Source organism: Molothrus ater, chromosome 3 (genome assembly GCF_012460135.2).
Source record: "Molothrus ater isolate BHLD 08-10-18 breed brown headed cowbird chromosome 3, BPBGC_Mater_1.1, whole genome shotgun sequence".
Classification (NCBI taxonomy): Eukaryota; Metazoa; Chordata; class Aves; order Passeriformes; family Icteridae; genus Molothrus; species Molothrus ater.
Window position 1 is genome coordinate 93833202 of NC_050480.2, and position 19130 is coordinate 93852331.

Genomic DNA, 19130 nt, shown 5'->3' on the forward strand with positions numbered 1-19130 from the left:
TCTGTCCAAGTCAAATATTGAAATGCAAATGGAAATTAGTGATTATTACTTGGTCTCCAAAACAAAATATATTTGACATGATGGAAGTGTTTGGGGCTTTCATAAATGTGTCATCAATGTCTTAATATCAGTTACTTGACATAATACCTAATATTTACTTCATTTTCTCTTTATGAGCAACTTGGGAATGAAAGTATTTTTTCATTGTTCCTTGCTTGTTTAGATAATGACACAGATCAAGCAGAAGTCATTCCAGAGACAGGGTTAGAGCACCAGGCTACAGCTCATCCCACAGCTGCTTCCAGTAAGGGCTTGTACTCACCCTCTGGTATCTCATATCCTTGTGGCCAATTATGTTCCTGCATGTTGAAATTGCCACAGTGTGATACCTTTTCCCCATCCTACTCCTTGCACAGAGACCCAGCATCACTGCAGGGTACTGTTATGACCTGCTTGAATATTTTTTTGCTCTGCAAGGTTGGTGTGTCCTCACATACAAATATCCACAAGCGAATTTTTTAGCATAATTTTGCTTTTTTTCCTCATCTTCTTTCTTCCCTGCCTCTTCATCTAGCCCTAGATCAATACCTCAGATCATCACTCGAGAAAAGGCTTCCAAAGGAGGCTCTTTCTGCATTTAACTCCGAAGTACTGCTCAGATGAGAACAGAGTTGTTGGGGTAGGGAATTTTCCTTGCCAGAGACATTTTCAGAGGCTGTTCTGCCATGAGATGGTAGAACCTTGTTCTAGAATCTGAGATCTGCAACATCTTTGAGTCTTGATTTCATGACAGTTTGTGGGCTGAAAGCTATCCAATGTTACTGCTGGTCTGTTGATAAGGAGATTTGTGGCTTAGAATTAGGAATAGTAATTAGATCCAGAAGCAAGTGTGGATACATCAGAATGCATACAGCCCTGGGGTAATGTGTTCTGAATACTCCTGTCAAACCAATTGTGATTTGTGTGGCTTTCCTTTTCTTCAGTGAGAGACAGTATAGGAATAACTGCAGGAAGCTCTTGGTCTGGGAGAAAAAGGTTGTCTTTGGAATAAATATCACAGTGAAAACTTTCCACCCTAAGCCTTCATTAATTTCTCCATGTCATCTTAGTATATTTAAACTCTGTAAGAAATTATGCTGCAAAAAGTTCTTCCCACGTGTAATTTTTCCTCAAGTGAAGTGCATACCTTTCAAATTATAAACTTCCTACTTGTCCTAGGAAAATTCTCACTGTATAAATAATTGAACTCATCTGCAGTGAACACAAGTATTCTTTCTCTAGCAGTCTAAAATATATGCCTAAATACACATCTTGTACTTAGTGCTTTAAATAGTAATTACTCCTGTGAAGTCACTGGAAGCCCTTAAAAGGATTTGACAGTTTCCCCACAATCTTTCAGTGAATGTAGTAGCTGGGCTGTGCAGTGCAACATCCACTGATAATTCAGCAGCTGAGGAACTCAGCAAAGCCTGCTCCAAACTTCTCAGCTGTTGACAGGCTTGACTTGCTGAGAACACTGGTTAAATATAGCACAAGCGAGCTGAGCTCAACAAAGTCATTGCTGTAACACTGTGTGAAGAGACCAGAAGAGGGGAAATACAATCTGAGAACTAAACTGCCAAAGCCTAACACCACCTAGCAACAGTTGAAAAAACTTTTAAACAAAAGTCTGGGTGAGACACAGACAGAGTATACCTCCTACTTCTCCTGCCTGGGATTTCTGCGAGAAGCAGCTCCGGTCTTCTGCTCTCTACCTTGTTTCCTTTGTTACTTCAACTGCTGGTAGACCCAGAAAAGTGGGAAAAGTTTCTGTCTTTGTGATCTCCTGAGCTGGATCATTCTACTCCTGTGGTAGTGCTGTGGGACAGGCTACTGTGATCTTGCAGTGTAAAGGATATATTCCTAGGTCCGTGTTGCTCACAGGTAAGACTGAGTTAACCACGCCATCGTTTGTTTTTTTTTTTTACAGCAACCTTTATTTTCTAGTGTCTTTTTTTACAAAAAAAATCTTTTCTAATGTCTATTGTCTTTTTCCTTCTTTGAATAATCTTCTGAATGATTAGAAAATGTCAATAGATGAAAGTTGGGATAAAACTTTTAGAGGTTTTTTTTATGTCTTCATGATAGAAAAGCATTGCTTAAATAATTTTTGCAGTTCTGAGAACAAGCATAATGAAGTAGCCAGCAGTAATATGAAAAAAATGTATCGATTTTGACATGTATCTTGTTTATATCTGCTTACATGCAGACAGAAGACAAATCAACATTTAATAATAGAATACATATCATCTCTGCTAGTCCAGTGATAGTCCAGCAGCTATTAAAAACAGTGACAACCTGTGTGATAAATAAAAGGAAGCAGCCTTTCAGTAACAGAATTAACCAAATAGTTCCTGACCCAGTGCATTTGTACTTTCTGTTTCCTTACGAACTTTTAGGACACACCTGGTGCCTTTCATATTACCTCTGCGACAAATGCTCTTGGTTCTTGTGCTTATTTACATAGAATGAATATTAATCTCTGCTGCTTTGATTAGCAGCATAATGCAACCGTCCTAAGGACTGACCTAAGTGTGCTTGAGCTGGGTCATTGTTGGTAAAGTGTATGTTTCTATCAGCGAAATCATAAATGAGAAGCAAGTTCTCAGATGGTTTTTTTATCCTGGCAGCAGGATGGAAGCCTGTTTGTTGTTGGAAATGCATATCCCATGGCCCCATAGTGGTCATGTAATTTAGGGGAAGGAATTGCTTAGTGTCATTTACTTTGTCTTAACTGACAAAAGCTGTTTGATCCATTGGAGAATGAATTCCACTCCTCCCTGCCACCTCTTTTAAAGCTGTTTTCTGCAAACAAAAAAATCTAGTGCGCATGAATTTTTAATAGACTGATTGTAAGTTCATATGCAATATGAATTCAGTTATGAAGGCAGAGATTTAAAGAATGCACTTACCCTGTGCTAAAACCCTGTTCACAGATTTATGTAAAATTGTCTCAGATGAAAAATATTTGTCCTAAAGAAGGAATGAACTAACTGAGTCTGTGCTGACTGTCTGTGGTGTTTGACACTTAGTCTGTGGACGCTGGGACTGCCTCAGGGAGATGAGAATGTCTTGCTTTAACAAAATAATTCTAGTTGCATCCCTGCATACTACATAAATGACATCAATACCACATCTTAGCACTGGATGGATTGGATGGAATTAAAATAATCTGAAGCAACTTGGTGACTGAGAATGTAACTGCCTGTGAAATGATAAAATAAGTTAAGTATTAGGATGGAAGAAAATTCTTAAAAGAAAAAAGTAATACAGTGTACATTTTTTTCATAGCAAGGGGCACACTAAAGCACTAACCACTTTTTGGCAGCTATCATTTAATGTGATAATCATTATTATGGAATTACTAAAACACTATGGTATCCCAAATCTTAGTCTCAAAAGGAAACTTTGGAATTACTTTTTAATAAGGACATATCCTGAGAAAGTTATTTTTTTCATAAGAAGGCTACACAGTGAGAAATAAATCTGACACAATATTATTTGTACAGTCTTTGTCATCTTGACAATAGAGTGAAAATTACTGACTCTTTAATGAAATATCTGGTAAATTAAACTGTGGAGAAAGGACAAATTTGACCTTCTGAAAATGTAGGGATCGCAAAATCTGGGAAAATGCTATGGTAATATTGACTCCTTTTTTGGTTTAGTTGTTGCTCAGTGTAATGTGTGGTTATACAACTTCCCTTTTTTCACACAATTTACTTTTAGCCAAGTTTTTTAAATCAAAAGGCAAATTATTAGCTTGATAACTGTCAAATGAAGTGACATTTGAACAGTCTAATAGCAACTTCAGACTCTAACACATGGAGTTGTGGTTTTACATACATCTGTCTTCCTTCCCACTTCAAAATGGAGGAAGAGGCTAAAATTACTCTTTTCAACAGGTGTCCACAAAGAGGCTCTGGGATTTTCCAATCAAATCTGTGGAATATATAATGTGGCTATTCAACAGATGGTTTCATATTTGAAAGATAGCCAATTCTTCTAATGGCTACAGTGAAACCAAGGTCGATTTTATATCAAATCAAAAGTAATTTATGTTTTGGTGATACATATTTTTGTGGGAGACAAGTGGACATAGCATCCCCATTTATTTTCTCCCTCATGCATTATTTTGATTTTGTTTATATTTACATAACTGTGGAATGGATGGTGCCTTTCATGGTACTAAAGACTCCTTCCAATCTGAATCCGCTTCTGGAATATGTTGGTGACTTTTTTGATTTTGTGATAATGTTTTCATAGTTATGGTTATTATGTATTATTATTATTTCATTATTACATTAATTTTGTTATAATTTTAGCTGATCTAGTCCCAGCTAAAGTCACCATCTTGACTGAGTGCTTTCATCACCTGAGTCTTTCAGCCTCTCTGTAGAGGATCTGATTGTTTTTAACACCAAATTCAAGGACTTGAAATTCATGTTCAAAGCTCAGCACTGTTCTGTCCCCTCTTACGTATGCCTTGTTTTTCCTGAGCTCCTCCTGCTCATATGTGGTAGATGATTGACTTTTGGCTCTGGTGTTTACTGGTACACCCTTCATGCTACTGGTTTTACTGAGCTTGATGACACCTCATGTGTCATCTCAGTTTTCTGTAGTGCCTCTCTCTGTCACACCTGACACAAATGGAAAGACTAAACATTCATATTGATAGAGATGTGTCAGCTAAGGTAGGATTCCTGAAAAAAATGGATGTGCTTCCTGGAAGTAGCCTGTGGACTAAGCATTAGAATATTAGGAAATCTCTGTTTTGCTGGTATGCCCTGTTTTGCTCCTCCGGGTTACGATTTCACCACTACAGCCATTTCCATAATAAAAGCTTCCTATTGATAGAGGTGTATCAGTGAAACTCCTCCTGATACAGGATCTTTCTGCTGGCAGACATTCCACACATACTTATTTAAGGCTTTTGGTAATCTTATCTAACTCAGTTCAGGTACCTCCAGGCAGAAATTAAGAATGTGCCTCAGAGCTGTGCCAGTCAAAGGTCAGGTTTATGCCATTGAATTCAGACTGAGATTTCCTTTGAATTGAATAAGATCAAGTTTTAGTATTCAGGAATTAGCAGATACATTTCCAGTCCCCTTAAGAGCATTTAACAAAAGAGATCATCTCTATTTCTGTCCAAATATTTTTTTTTTCTAAGAGATATTTTACTTTTCTTCCAATTTCCTGTTTCTTCCTTTCTCAAGGTCTGTTGTTGCAGGTTGCCCTGTTATTTAAATGTATAAACTGAATTTTGGTCAGGGGTTTTGTCCTTCTACATATCTAAAATGACAATTGGAAAAATGAAGTGAATATTTGTGAAGAAGCCAGATAAAACAACATTACAACTGAGAAGGAACTCCATCTATTCATACCTCCTATTTCACCAAAATATTTAGTGTATAAAACCTAGGATAAGAACTGAAAACTAGAAAGATAAAATAAGGATATCCTATTGTATAGAGATGTTTAAATACTTCTTTACAAGTATTTATTTTAAGCTCAAATGTCTAAACTTTTCAGCTTGTGGTAGTTTTCATTTTTAGCCTTTTCTGTTCTCCTTTCTCTTATTGTTTTCTACTGAAAGTTGTTTCCTAATTTTATATGGAATATTGGTTATTATTTGGGGATGACAGGCTTTTCTTCATTTTGGAGCATAGTGGATAACAGAGAAAATGATAAATTTTTTTTAACCTCTCTTTTTCTACTTAGTAGCCAGTATTTGTACCAAGCTAGTGGCACTAGAACTTGTAACATGGTCCTGCAGTTATGCTTTGAGGTGAAGGCAGAAACAATTCTGCCAGTGTTCTGTTCACAAGAGACAGTGGGAGTCTCTGGTCATGTTGAAAATCTGTGATGCTTCATGTATTTGTTAGAATCCTGCATTTTAGGACACTTGATTAGATTTTTCCTTTTATTTTGGGTCTTTGCACCTACTCTTCCTGCTTCTGCAGATAATCTGTACTTTCTGTATTACTTTTTATTCTCAGCATCATAGTAAAATAAGTCCTAATATAAGTGCAATTAAAAAATCTTCCTAGGTAGGGACAGCTGTGTTTTGTTGGTTTTTTTTTAATTCAAGATGGCTTGGCCCTGTGATTCTCATTCTGCTTTGTCGGGATTATCCCTCTAAACCTTTTCTACAAGTAAAGCATGCAAATTGTAGCTGTAAAGGTGATCTGTAAGATTACATAGATTGTGGCATCCTTCACAATATTTTACACACTCAGAAATACAGAGAAAATACAATTAAAAGCTAAATTAAACCTTCATCAGAAATGGGAGTGTATGTGGTCATGTGTGCATGACTTTTGCAAGGAAGGAAGTGCTTTTTGGCACAACAGAAAGCTTTGCTGAAGGAGTGGGACAAACACATCCAGAGCACAGGGAAACAGGCTGGAGCTTGTACTTTTTCCCTTAAATGGACAACCCTGGTTGCTGTGTGCTGACAGAGGCAAAGGGGGGTGTGAATCTGAAAGATTGCTGCACTTTGTCCAAGTGAGTTTCATTTCAAAGCTGATAAAATGACAATTAAAATCTTAATTATCTAAGATGTGGCCAAAGTCATTCAGGTATAAACTGGTGGGGTTTCAAAACTAGCAGAAACCTTGATGAATTTCCACTAAACTTGTCCAGTTTGATTTACACACTTTTAGAGCTCTGCAATACAGTAATGGTTACTTTCTTCACTTTTCCTTTTTGGGGAAATGGTAACAAAGAGTGCAATGTTTTGTGATTTATGCTGGTCAAAAATCTGTTCCAGTGCGTATGTAAAAGTGAAATTTTGGAATCTAAATCCATTTTCTATCTGAAATCCTCTAAATCTAATATTTAGAGTCTTGTGTGTTTGTGGGAGGGAGGTATCTAACTGACTAGTGTGTTATGGCTGTCGACAGTGAGAGCTACAGCTTTGCTAACAAACTTTGAAAAAACCCAACTGATAAAAAATTGATTTTATTGCAGTAACAGAATAGGGTTTTTTTTAGAAGCTGGCTTTAAGGCTGCTCCTATTAGAAAAAAAAAAGTAATTGAAAATGAAAGCTCATGTGTCCTTGGTAGAAGAATTCTCACTAGAGTTTATCAGCCTGCTTGTGTTTTTCAGAAAATATAAAGGAAATGAATGCAACAGAAAGCAGAGACTGCTTGCATCAGTGTAATCCAATTGCTGCCAACTTGCCTTGTTTATCTAAGAGATCTCTGTGAAAATAAGGTCTTTCCCACACAGGCATGAGTCATAGGATGTAATGGAGCTAAGCAGACTTGCTTCAGCTTTCTAATGCACACAAATCTAAACCAACCTGTTTTAGTGCCTGCTCCTGCAACTAAATTCGATCTAACTTGACAACAGGAAGGGAGAAGTAATGGTGAGTTCATGGTGCTATTTCAGTGCAATAACCTGAATGCTAAGGAAACGATGCCATTTCCATTTATTGGGAAAACTGCAGTTACTGTGACAACAAATATACACTGAAAAAAACATACACAATTTATCCTCAAGTTCAAATTGGTGAACACAGTAGAAAGGGTATTCATAAAATCCCACACTATCTAGTTATGTGTCCTAAAGAACATTCTTACTTTTAAAATATGTAGTCCAGATTGTTCAAAAAATAACCCTTTAAAAGCCAAAAGAAAGGGCATAAACAAAAGGGTGGGAAAGAACATGTGGTTAATGATGACTGGTTTAGTGTTGGGCTGGCTAAAAATTAATTAAGCATATATTTCTCATGCTGAAGTTACTCTAGTCCTGTGTCTGTCATTCATACTTATCCTGAAAATCTCACTTGTCTCACCATCTCTAATTGCAAAGCCTCTTGGATCTAACTTCTAAGGTAAAGGCTACAGTAGTTCTTCTATAGTGTGTTATTTCTCCTTTTATTTTTCAACAAGGACTTCTGTAATGAAAAGAAACATACATTTTATTCCAGTAGATAAGGATTTCAGTTCCTCAGTCTGATAAAATTCTTTAGAGAAAATGATACATTCCAGTTCTTGACTCTGGGCAGGAGATGGCAGGAAGGGAATGATGCTGTGCTGGATGTCCTGAGGCATGTCAAACACAGCACAGAACAAGATGTCCCTGTGCACAGAGGGACACACATGGCAGCAGGGCTCCTGGGTGCCAGGGAGCCTCTGTTCTGAGGCAGCTGCCTCAGTGTGAGAACCACTGCTGCTTCAGTAGCATGAGACAGAGCCTGGAATCCCAGCACAAAAGGCACCAGGGTGCACATAGTAAAAGGCAGGGCCACAGTAGCATATCCTCTGCCATTTATTTACAGAACCATAACTTAGGTGGGAGGAGCTGGCAGAAATCATCCAGTTTCCCTCAAAGTGGAACCATCTCCAGACTCTGATCAGGTTGCTCAGGGCTTTGATTATTTTCATATATCCTGAGTATTTTTAATTTATAAAAGGTCTCTCACCTTTGTGATCTTTGGATCAGAAAGTTTTGGTCATGGCTGGCTATGAAATATTTTGCAAGAAATTATAATCAGTGTATCAAAATACATAATACACTGAATAAAAGATGGCTTGATAGTAACAAATCACAGGTCTTTGGCACTTTCAAAATTGCAAAAAGCCTACCTGTAGTGTTTTTTGTTTGTTTGTTTGGGGGTTTTTGTTTGATTTTGTTGTGTTTGATGTGTTATGTCCTAAAATAGGAATAATAAGGACAAAAAATCTTGTATGTAATATTTTATCTTAGTTTACTCCAGCTTTCAGAGTGCACACCCTCTTCCTTTCCTTCTGCCTGCTACATTCTGCTTGAAAGCCAAACATTTAGATTTAGGCACAGCTGAGGTGCCATCTTTCTACACAAACAATTCTGAAAAATGTTAAGTATATTCTATCCAGGTAGTCCAATAAGCTGCAAGGCTAGCATGGAAAATGTAAGTAATAAGAAAGTAAGTGTGTAAGAAAGGATAACAGAGATGCTGCTTTTGAGGAAGGAAAGTCTGGAGAATGTTTCCACTGCCAAGTTTCATTTTCTCATTGAACATCTCTTTCCAATTGTATCCTAATCAGGAGCAGAGCATGATGCACATATGGCAAACAGGATTCCTAGATGGAGTTCTGGTTAACCTGACTAGCTTAGGCTAGTTTAAAAAAGCCCAACTTGTGGAAGCATCTAAATTTACCTGTTAGTGACTATTGTAGTATGAAACAAGGACAAAGCAGAGAGCTTGTGACACTCAAAGGGATGTGGCAGTCAGTCTTTGGGATTTCTCATATCTAACAAGAATAACCACTGATGACAGGTAGTCTTCTCTGTAGATAAATAATGTTCCTAAAACTGGAACTTTAACTAGAATATTGTCATCATCTGTACATCTAGAGGGAAAAAAGAGAGGAAATTATTGTAGTTGGTGGTGTACAGAGATCTCAGATCCCATTGCACTTGTCTGGAGCAAGCTCAGCAATGGCTGCAGAGAGGAACTGGAGGAGCTGGTACACACACACTGGTCATATAAACCCTTGCAGCCTTTTTAATGAAAAAAAAAACCTGACATAAGCTTCAGTGGGGTTAATTTAGTGAGAAACATAGTGAGATTTAGGAAGAAGAGCTCATGCTCTGAAAGACACCAGAACAGGCTAGGACAGACAAGAAATACTTTAGCAGGAGGCCAGGAAGTTGAGTGTTTTAAAGCTAAACTCTAAACCTCTTAACCAAGAATTACCAGGTAAACATCTTTAACTACCCTGCTTTGAATCCAGATGGATAGAGGTTTCAAAAGTAGCTAGTGGGTTGGAGAAAAAAAATACCTAAATTGATTTTCCTTTGCTTTCAGAGAACATATTCTAAAACCTCAAATTATTTTGGAACAGCTTTTTATTAGAACCATGGAGGGGGTGCAATGTAAGTATCTTTGGTACAGAATTCCATCCGTTTGCAAATGAAAATTTACAGAACTTACACAAGAGGATTGTACTGCTGTGGTACTTGGGGGCCCAGGAGGAGCTGTTCAGAGCCTGTCTCTGTGATAGTGGCACAGCTGCCTCATTCCAACAAAACAAACTCCCTGCAGTGATACAAGTTTCTAGCCCCTGTTCTGTATCACTATCAGCCACACAACCTTTATCACTACAGGTCCATGAGAACTAATGGAGTGCTAGAGAAATATGTAGAGAGCTGTAGGCAGTGTTATGAGTTTCTCATCCTAGCACAAAAGAAGCCAAGGAAAATAAACAGAAATAAACTGAATAATCTACAGAAGTGTTCTGTGAATACACTCATCCTAACACAACAGTTTGTAACAGCTTGTTAAGGGATTGGTAGAATGGCAACAATTCTACAATGGCTGTTGGTGTCAGCTCCAAAAATCCCTCCAGGACAGCAGTGAGCGTCTAGAAATAAGGCAAGCATAATTGCACACAAGGAGGGTTAGTTTACTTACCACCAGCACTAGTTGTGTAAACAAAGTCTAAATAACACTGCGAGAGTGTGATTGAACTGCAAGGCTGTAGGAGTGGCAGCACATCTCATAGAGTCCTTATTCACCAGAAACACTTTGCGAAATTCAGGTTCCCTCTCCAAAATATTCACGTCATGTTTGAATTTTGTTGTTTAAAATAATGCTACCTTAAAATGTAAGGTGATAGTTGTCATGCCAGGGAGGAGAAATGCTGCTTAAATTGCTGACTTTCACATCAGTGACTCCCTGCGTGACTCTCAGCAAGTTACTTTTCCACTTTTAATAACAACCTGGAATGGTACAAGAATAAACACAGTAGTGACTTTGACACTCTGAGATGTTGCAGTGTTGAACATCATGTCAACAGCTTTGAATAAGAAGACTTAAATAGCCCTCTTTAGAAACCAGATTCTGCAGGGAGAAGTAGGATAGAAGTTGAATTAGTCTGCGTGACAAGAATATGTATTTTTAGAGGAGCTCTCCAGAGGGAAGCTTAGCTGTGCCCTTAGTTGTAGGTCACCATAATCAGCCATACTGCTAAAGCACAGCAAAGAAAGGAAGGAGGAGGACCAGGGATGTGACCAGAACAGGAACAAAACCATACCAGAATAGAAACCAAACTAATGTCAATACTAAGATATTTCGGGAAAATCAAAACCATTCCCTCAGGTTCAGTTGTACCAGAAGTAATTCAGGGCAAAGGGGATGCTGTCAGCTTGTGAGCTTGTTGTTATTTTGGGAATGCTCAGGGCAAGCTCTCTAGTACAAGGAGGAGACCACTGGGAAAAAAAATAATCCTGAAGGAAAAAGAACCTTTGAGAGAAGGGGTGAGCCAAATGTGACTGCCCAAATTAGCTGGTGTTTGGAAGCTCTGGAGCCACTATAGGGCTGTGGGGAGGGAGGAAGAGGGAGCACCTGGAAAACAGAAATGTCCTGTGGTGCTGCCTGTCTCCTGCAAGCTCCTGCAGTGTCTCCAGTCGTGCCTGCTTTGTTAAAGCAATGGTGGCAGCTCAATTGACTCTTGCCAACTGGGATTTTTGATGAGGGCTTACCAAGGAATTAAGCTGCCATAACATGGTACTCAACTTTAATTAAAACCAGAGAAAATTAGAAGAAAATGCAGTTCTGATGTCTTCAAGGAAGTTGAAATCTCTGATCTCTAGATGATCTGATGCCATGATGCTTTAAAATGCCCTGAAAAACAACTATGGAAGATTTTCTCGAGATTTTGAGTCTATGTGGTTGGTGATGCCAGTGACCAGAGGGGATGGTGAGTTTGGGAGCAGGGCAGAGTCTCACCCTTACAGATGTGCCACTGCTCAGGAGAGGCCATGGCTGCTGGGACATGGCTGAGGGCAGCCTGGGCCTGCCACACTGTGCTCTGCCATGGTGACAGCAGTGACAACTGCACAGGTGGCCTCAAAACTAGCCCAGACCAAAGCAGGAGGTCTGGAAATAATTTCTGAGTTCAGTTGTGAGCCTCTCAGATTGAGGGGAGAATGGGGTAATAAATGACCCTTCCTTGGATTTCATGAAAGTGAGCTCAGGTCTTTCTTGTGAGGGTTCCCCTGAAAAAAAGGTGTGAAATGTGCAAGTCCTAGCAGCCACACACATCCTAGGTTTACCAGCACAGAAAAAGGGTCTGCATGTCCTGCTCTGCTGGGAGAGGAGTGAGACCTGTAGTCCCCTTTTGGGGAATGACACAGGGAGGGGTTGCAGGAAGATAAGGAAAAGTCACCTACCAAAAGAATGAAAAAATCAGTCTTCTGGGGCAGCAATATTCAGATGCAAGAAAGAGGTGTGGAAAGGAAAAGAAATCAGTAGTTTCTTTTAAGTGATCCTAGTTAATTTCACTTAAAATTAGTGACCCACAGTGATGACATTTAGAATGCTCAGAAGGAAAGAGTTGCATATGTACCATGTACTGAAATGTAGCAGCATTTCACCAAATGCTTTGTCATTGTGGAGAGGGGAGCTTCTCCCCATGTGTACAGTGGTAACACCCATTCTCTTACAAAAAACTCATACCATACTATAGCAGAATATGAGTTCAAATGGTTTGTTTAAAGTCTCACAGCAAATTGTAGCACATCAGGGGCATTTTTGGTTAATTGTTTGGTTGGTGTTTTCTTGCTCTTGCTGTTGCTGTTGTTGGGTTGGTTTTTTTTATTATTTAGGGTTATGGGATTGGGTGGGTTTTTTTGTGGAATTGTTGTTTCTTCTTTTCATAGTGAAAGAACAAAGTTAAGCCCTCAGGATTTTGAGCCTACTGTCTCATGGCTGAACCTAATATCTGATCTGTAAGCTCCCCTGGACAGACTACTTCATTGTTGTTTTCCTGATATAAAAACAAGGGACCCTGAGAAAGTGAGAGATAATAACCTTTTTTCTGGGTGGTCATTTCGGTGCTTCTTGGATCAGGCAGCTTGAGATGCTTCAAAACAACCCAGTGTATTTCCTCCAAAGGATGCATATACATCTCATCCCTGTGTGTCTAAGCCCCCCTGGCCTCTGTCCAGGAACATCCACATTTCCTGACTCATAACAACTGTGCCCTGTCTGGTTGTACTTCATTAGCAGCAGCTCAAAAATCAGAGCAATATTCTGCTGTTGCATAAGTTCTTCCAAGCAGTAAACAATAACACACTGCCACAAATTTTATTGCATTTATCTTGGAATTTAAGATCCTGAAGAGATGACTGCTTGTTGTTATTTTCTTTAATGACTATCCAAAAAGATTGTAAGATGCTATTCTTTAATAAATACCTTCAGGATAACTTGGCATCTTATTAATTAAATTATCTAAAAAGGAAGAATAAATGCTACAGAAGCTATATTAAGCCAATAATTTTTGTTCCAGCTGAGAAACATAGTTATGATTTTTTATTGTCATATCAGGTTTATTGCTGTATCAGAACTTACTTACAGAATAAAATGGTGAGGGCAAATTTAAAGCTACAGAAGCAGAAAACAATTAGTAGGTGTAGTAACATACCTTTCAGTACATCCTATTCTAAATAGCTCTTCTTTACTTGCATCTCAAACATTTAAAACATTTTAAAAGCGTTAGCATTATCAACTGGCTCAAAGCAGCTTAGAAAATAAATGGTCCTTGACTATTACTGGAGTTCATGAAAAGAAAACTCTTGTCTGGCTCTAAAATCTATTTTGGAGCTACGGCTGCTCCACTCCCCTGCTTGTGGCATGATGCAGCTGCTATTCCTTTAATATTTTTGCTGACAGCTACAGCTGACAGATAACATTTCAGTTCACCCCAACATCAACTGTGTCTCAAGGCTCCTTGAGGCTGAAAATGCTGCCTTCCTTGTGCCTTTACCTGCATCACAGTGCAATTCTGCAAGTGTGCAATATTCAGTGGCCACTTGTAATGGAGCAGCAGCCTCAGGGCTGCAGGCAGGTCGTGTGCTGGGGGAGCACATCACCCATGTCTCACCTGGGAATGGTGCAGCAACAGCTTCTCTGCTTTCCCTTCATTCCTTCTCCCACGTCCTAAGAAAATAGGCACCTGAGCCTGGGAATAAAAATAATTTTGCATATATACCTCTGCAGTATGTCAACTGATATTTTACGTTTTACATTAGTTGTCACCTTATATTTTTGTTTCAATTATATTTATTACTATAGCCAACATAAAAGCTATTTAATCCATCTTAATGTATAATTCTCTAGCAAACAGACCTTGATTTCTTGGTCCATAGGAGTTTTCATATCATAACCAAGCACTCAGTAATACTGTGGTGATCCACCCACAAAAGGAACTATTCACAAATGCAGGACTGTTTTCCTCCCTGAGAGAAAGAAAGAACATATACAGTGCTCCCAGTTCTGTCCTTGAACATCCATATCTGTTAGAAAGAAGAAGCTGGAGGACAGGAAAGCAGTCAACATGTATGAGAGAGAGACAAAGAAAAGTGAGAAGGAGGCATTGCTCACTTAGTCCTCCAGAGAAATTCTCAGGAAAACTATTTATGATATAACTGTACCTTTTTGATTGACAACAGAGTTAAAAAAAAGAAAAATTAATGTTTTGCTATGTTTTCTGGTTGTTTGGGGTTGTTTTGTTTTGTTGGTTGTTTTTTTTTTAGGATTTGCAGTGAGATTCATTAACTTTTGTTTGCATTTAATATTTTACTAGACTTCAAAATACTGCTTTTATTATGGGGCTCATCTATCAAAATTTAAAGAACAGGATGGCAAGGGGGAGTTTGGAATCATGAAAAACACCCATCAAAACAACCCAGAAAGGAAAAGGTTACAGTACCTTTTTACTACAGTATAGACATTAAAACATCTCCCAGAAAAATACTTTGACTGTTTCACTTCACAGAAAAAAAGTCAACTTTGTGGGAAATCTTTAATTATTCATGGAGCAAGAGCTAGCACTTGGGAAGACCCAAAGCTACATGCCAAGTGATAGAGTTGGTTGGCTCCCTGTGACCCAAAATCCACACATTTTTGTTCAAATACCCATTTTTGAATCCTACAGACAATTTGAAAAACAGTTTCTGTATTGTAAGAATTTAAGACACTACTGGGCTTTGACAGAAAATTGGGACTTTTGGTAAAAGAAGGCAGAGAAATAAGTTTCTTTAAATTGTTCTACTTCCCTTCCTATAGTACCTTTGACTTCTTGTGATCTTAGTATGGGGAAAAAATATCAGAAATAGGAAAAGGAACTGTTTCTGCAGTTCATATATTCAATTTTCATTTCTTGTTCTTTTCAAATTATGCTGAATTTGACCCAAATCTGCTTCAGAGTACTCAAACCCATTATTTTAGGCAGAATGAATTGTTTACTAGAAGAAATTGCCCAGCATAATTTCAGCTGCAGTCTCTAATCAGACTGCTGTGCCTCCAGTTCCCCTGTGGTGGGAATCCACACGAGGCAAGCAGCAGGATGGTTGCATAGCTGTAACACCAGGGGCTGAGAAAAGCACATCCTTGAGCCTTGACAGGTAGTGTGAAGGTGTCCTAGCCCTTCTCTAGGGCCCATGGGACCCAATTTACAGCTGGAGAATATTGGTATTAACCTCATGTTTCCATTTCTCTGCAGAGAGAGTACCTAAGCAAGCACAAAACCACCACTGAAAACCATACCTGCCAATACAAGTAAATAATACAGTGTCACTATTCTATGAAGAAAGCAGTGAACCTCAGTTTTCTGTGTCAGGTGATGATATTAGACTATGTAATATTTGACAGTTCAAGAAATACCTAATATAGTCACTGTTGTGTTATACTGGATCCATTTTCTTTTGGTGCAACTCCCCTTCCACAGGTTTCTCAAGGAAGGCAAAACTTCTCAATTCTGTCCTGCAGTTCAGTGCAATCATCTGGTGTCTAACTCTGACAAGTGGCATTTCATCTGAGTGACCCCTCAAATCAAAACACTTTCTTCATGGAAACGAGCCTGCCTGAAACAGCTTGCATTAAAAATCTGCTGTAGTTAATAGGTCAAAATTCCCAAGGACATTGCACAAAAGTCTGGCAGTGTCAGACTGGTTCATCTTAAAAATGCTGTCATAGAGCACTGCAGGCAGGAAAACACAAACTGCAGACATTATATTATTTTTACATATTTTTTGAGTGCTGCCAAAATAGGCATCATTTGCAGGTCAAATACAGAAAAAAAAAAACTTGGCAAGTTTGGCTGAAATAATAATAAGGAATATTTAGAAATTTCTTAGAGCATGTCTGAGAATGTGCTGTGTATGTCAGCTCACAGATTGTGATCATGTCCTTTTTTATGTATTCTCTAAGAAACCACAAAATCAACCAAGAATAAGATAGCGAAAGTCAGAACAGACATCCCTTCTGATGTTTTGACTACAAACAAAAATCTATTAATTTATTTAATAAAACATCTGGTTTTATTTTTAGCATCTTTTAAAATACTTCTTTTAGAACACAGAAGGGAGGGAATGGATTTGTTGATAAACAGTCTTATCAACATTAGTTGGTACATTTTGAGTCTCTTCAGTGGATTCCTCTTAAATTTTCATTGCAAGTCCTTCCTTAAAGTCAAGAAAAAAACTGGTAAAAATCAAGGTGTTCCATGACATACTTTTATACATCTGACAGATTTCTATCTAGACAATAACTTGAAACTCTGTTAGTGGTGGCACTTGATGGATTTCTTTTAGTTTGAAGGTCTGCTTTGCTATTGGTAAAATATACATACTCAACTGGTAATTCACAATATATGAAAATTTGAAGTATAAATGTGAGCAGATATGAAATGCTATATCAAAACACTATAATAAACAGTCATGACAATTGATTTACAAATGAAATGTTAGGCTGGGATATAAGAAAAGAGCACATACTGCAGAGCAAGCTGATAACAAAGCCCTATCTGAGTTTGCCTGACACTTTTCATTAAAAATCTAGTCTTATATGAAGCCCAGTTGTTTACAGCTTTGCCAGACTTCAGTTGCTCAGGCTGGATGTCTGGCTGAGTCTGAATTGTTTTTGGAAGTTTCAGCTAGAATGCTTTGAGCATTTCCAAGAATTAGTTGAGAGAAAATTCTTGTTTGCCCATGTGAAAACAATCCCATAACCATTTAGTGAAGAGCTTTAAGGTCTCTGTGTTCCAGAGTGATCTACTGTAATTCAGCCAGGAAACTGCTCTGTGGCAGCAAATTGACTTTTGCCATTCCTGTGAAAATTATGCCGGGCTAAGAGCCACTGAGCAAAACATTTCATCAAGGATATCTTGTGAAAAGATACCTGGTAGAGATTGGTAACTGGCTTCTCAGAACAGCCCACACATGCTGAAAGCTGCCCCAGTTCCTGCTATCTCACCTATTGCAGATGACTTAGGCACATGCCATTTCCAGAGAGCACCTCTGTGCACCACTGGGTTAAGAAACACTCTTCCCCTAGTGCTTCAGCTTACAGATCAAAACAAAATGAGATTTAAGTCCTTGTTTTTTCTGTTTCAACAATACTTCCTCAGCAGAGCCTATGCCATGGTGGCAAAAGATGTGTGGATAGCATGATTGCTCTAGCTGCTGGGAGGGTCACTGGTGAGGAACAGCACAGTGATAACTCCTTTTGTGATGCTGTTGTACCTTGTCTGTCAGGATTTCTTTGCCAGCAATAAATATTGGTCATCACCTTTGCTGTGGGATGGAATTCTTGCCTTTGGGAAGGCAGAGAATAATCAACAATCACACTGACACTTTGCCAGTGTAAATATGCTTTTATTAGGAATTTATCTCAATCTTCAGCTGATTCACATTTGGAATCAGAATTATCTCAGTTTGTGTCTTTCTGTGGTGTGATTATGCCATTGCACTGTCTGGCATTCACCATTGCCTGACAAGCAAGTTGGACTTCTCTCTGGGTCCCAGCATCCACCTCAGCTCATCTTCCAGCTGTGAGCTTTGGAAGTGTTCAATCTCCAATCCCCCTCTAGTAGCTGTGACTCTTCAACTTCACCCACCTGCAAGGTACCACACTTCCCTACAAAGCTGTCTTCTTTGCTCTTCCCTTTGGATTTGGGCAGAGGGCAGGCTCCTAAGGCTCCTATTTGCTCAACCTGCTTTGCTCTTGTAGAAACAGCTATGGCAGCTGCTGTTCCCATATTTTTACCATGCTCACTGTCCCTCTTCTCCCTGCTGCAGTCCCCCCAAGGAATTCATTCAATCTGACTGTGCCATCTGTCTCAGTGTTCCTCACTTGCTTGCCCCCCTCCCCAAAGCCAGGGCTTTGCAGTTCTGCTGCAGTTCTGTAAAGCAAAAATCTGTGTTTCCATTTCTCACAGTTTGAAAGCCACACAGAAACAGTTAAAAATATGTGGGTGACACAAAACAATGCCCGTGCTGGCTCTCTGACCCTCAGCCATTGTCTGGTCATACCTACATTATTAAACATGGACTTCAGAACAGGTTCACTATGTTCAGGCTACCAAACTCTGGCTAGGCTAATCCCCAGGCAGGGCTAGCTCCTGAACCATTCTAGAAAGACCCCTGGTTAGTCCATGCCAAAATTTTGACCAAGTCCTGGCACTGCTTAATCTCCTAGTTTAGATGTAATCCTTATGTCACACTCACCTGAGCATACCAAGTACCTGGGATCATCTGAACAATCACATAAAACATTTCTGCATTATAAAGCTATACTTACTATTATTGGATCTGACTTCTCTAAGATTACAGCTAGGAGACTGTTTTCCAAGCATATTTTGAACATCTAACACTGGAAAATTCTAGGATTGGAAAAAATTTTGTGACACATGTTTAAACTGATTTTCCGAGTTAGTTCCTTAGGCATTATTTTAGTATATATCCTCTGTATGCATCTTTCTTTACTATCTACTTTTCTTTTTCTCTTTTCATTAGATGAGTAAAAACTACAGAGACAATTTTAATAACACTCAGGGATCAGTGTTTCCACCTGAACTACCTTCATTAATGAGCACAGCAGATGATACTTCAGTCAGATGAGTCGAAGCTAATAACACCTCATTGGGTCTTCTTAGTTCCTTAAGGACAAACAGTGCCTAGAGCTACAAGCACAATTGGGCACGTGATTTCACAGGACTGTCTCCTTTTCAAAAGGCAACATGTAAGCAAGAAAAAGAATGCTGATAAAAAAAGGTTAATTTTAGCCATATGTGCTTTTGGAAGACTGTATTTTATT

The 19130-nt window shown here is 38.7% G+C and overlaps 1 protein-coding gene across 2 annotated transcripts in view; it reads left to right on the forward strand.

Moving 5' to 3' along the window:
- Positions 1 to 1609: 1609 nt before the first annotated feature.
- Positions 1610 to 19130, forward strand: part of FILIP1 (filamin A interacting protein 1) — a 102139-nt gene continuing 84618 nt past the window's right edge. The window contains exon 1 of one of the 2 annotated variants that reach the window (XM_036380982.1): positions 1610 to 1923. The gene's annotated coding sequence lies outside the window, so the exon portion shown is untranslated. The remainder of the gene's footprint in view (positions 1924 to 19130) is intronic. The other variant, XM_036380981.2, reaches the window with a different exon arrangement.